Source organism: Sinocyclocheilus rhinocerous, unplaced genomic scaffold (assembly GCF_001515625.1).
Source record: "Sinocyclocheilus rhinocerous isolate Xijiao unplaced genomic scaffold, SAMN03320098_v1.1 scaffold2612, whole genome shotgun sequence".
NCBI classification, from domain to species: domain Eukaryota; kingdom Metazoa; phylum Chordata; class Actinopteri; order Cypriniformes; family Cyprinidae; genus Sinocyclocheilus; species Sinocyclocheilus rhinocerous.
The window spans coordinates 56,968-59,322 of record NW_015648580.1 but is presented as its reverse complement, the minus strand read 5'-3'; the positions used below and the strand labels follow the sequence as shown (position 1 = coordinate 59,322).

At 36.0% G+C, this 2,355-nt stretch overlaps 1 protein-coding gene across 1 annotated transcript in view; it reads right to left on the bottom strand.

The window, feature by feature from the left end:
* Positions 1-2,355, bottom strand: part of LOC107709920 (polypeptide N-acetylgalactosaminyltransferase 18-like) — a 132,453-nt gene that overhangs the window by 116,644 nt on the left and 13,454 nt on the right. The gene's annotated exons all lie outside the window — the stretch shown is intronic.

The following is a 2,355-nucleotide window of genomic DNA, read 5'->3' as shown; positions in this document are numbered from 1 at the left end:
TTAACCTGACTGTATATACGGATCCATTCAGAATTATTAAACAGAGCAAAACACAAATTAAAAAAGCAAATAAAAACATTTGTCGAATGTGGCAATCTGAATGCGGCTCAACATCACCAGTGAACAGTTCCTCTGTCAGAATGAGTATTTGTGTCTGTGTTTGAGTGTCTACATAAACACCACTGACCATTGCAAACTCCTATAAAAACAGGCTTCTTCAGTGTGTGTCCATTATAAAACACTTGCCAGACATGCGACCATACTGAAATGTGCTTGTGCAAACAGCTATCACAGAGCGCACATACATGGTCTGTTTATTTGCACACTAATAATAATGGACTCACTCTAATCGTCTTTACCTCCATTACAATCGTCATCCATCAAAATTTTACTGTTGAGATACTGGTTTGCTTTATTCAGCCCATACAAACTAGTCCTGACTTAATATTTCTTATTAATAGAGGTATGTTTGTTCCCACCAATTGCTGCACAAGTTAAGGTTATGTATGATGACGAAAGCACGTTAGTGCTTGCCCTCCCGGAACTCATAGAGATTGCACTGCAGTGCCTGCCGTTTGGAAAAAAAAGTATTTGTATGGAAGTCTATGAGAACAGTTGGGGCGATTCTCGGCCAGAGTGAAATAGCGTGGCTTGACGCTGATTGGACTATAAATCCAGAGGCAGAACAAACAGTCTAGAACAGTGACAGCTGTGGCTGAATATGATAGAAAAATAATAAAAATCCCTCCCTTTCGCACTTTTGTGGTGCATCGCCCCATCACCCTAATGAAGAAACTGCCCCTGTGTAGGTGTATTTGAACTCAAAAAAATACTTAAATCCAACTCATTGTATAGTTATTAAAAACTACAAAAATCAAGTGACTATTTGGTTATTTTCAGTATTATTTACTTGATCTCTCTTTTTTGCAGTCATGTATCAGTACTGGACAGAAAGGCTTTGAGTTTTTATTTAAAACGCACAATGGTATTCAAGCCAAAATCACTAAAGCACATTTATCCCTGAAGCACCAACAGCATCCTAAATATCTAATTACAAACAGCTATAATGAGGTTGGAAAACGTTCTATGAAGCAATTCCCACCTGGACTAAAAACAAGAGATGCTCAGAGAGATTGGCATCAGTCTGTTTGGTGAATACACCTTGTGGAAAACCCGGTAAGACATCTCAAGTGATTATGTTGTATTCTCTTTAGGTAAATGTCCCCATGCTTAATATGGTTATTTGTCTTTTTAGATGCTTGGCTGGAAATTCAAGATTTAGCAAAGCATTAAGAGGTACATATGTTTGTCCAGTCATTACTCACAGAGGAACTGTTATCATCCACAAATATCATTCAACAGATTCTCAATGAAAGCAAATTGAGGTTAAATGAGAGAAATACATTTTTTAAATGAATGCACTTAGTACTCTTCTATTGTTTCATGAACTAAATCAAACAGGACAGAAAACAACATAAAATCCTGTACTGTGGGCTTTTGGAAATGACTACTTGAGTATATTTCATGCTTCAGGATGTTTAACGCCTTCACCGTAATTTCAAAACGAGCAGTTCAATTGTCATCAAACAGTGTAAACCTGTGGGTGATCATCACGCCTATTTACAGCTTTCATACTCTTTCCTGTTTATTCACAAGACGGCACTGCTCTTCACTTTCATTTAAAGCCATAAGCAGTCAAACAGCCATAAAGTGACATGCCTCTGAGGAATATGCAAGATACAGTTGTAAATGTTAAAGCACAAAAGCTATAAATTAAAGAATTGAGAGCTTGAAAGGGATGTTCCATACACAAAGTTACCGTATGGTAAAAGACGTGCTTTTATTATATATTTTAGATTATAATTATATTTTAATTATAAAATTATTATATTTTAATTATATCTTATATTTTAGAGCTTGGCTTTTAAATGGAAAAGAGTGGCAAGTACATTCTTCAAAATTTCTCCTTGTGTTTTACACAGAAGAAAAAAAGAAAGTCATACAGGTGGAACATCATGCGCGTGAGTAAATGATGACTATTCCTCATACAGTGTGGCCTGTGAACAAGGAAACCAGTGGTTTGTGTGAATATCAATCTATGTATGGTAACCCTGAAAAACCTATTTAAAGTCCCCCTCGTCTTTGATAATCAATAGGATATAGACCAATTTCAGTGTTTGCAAACAGTGATGACGTTTTTGTGGGCGGAGCCTATCTGGTGGCAGAAAATGCCAGTTTTAACGTAGCAGTCTATTCAAGCCATGGAATAAAAGAATACAAAATTTAATTTTGAGTTTATATTTCAAAATTTGGACTTTTTTCTTGCAATTCCGAGATTATATCTCACAATTCTGG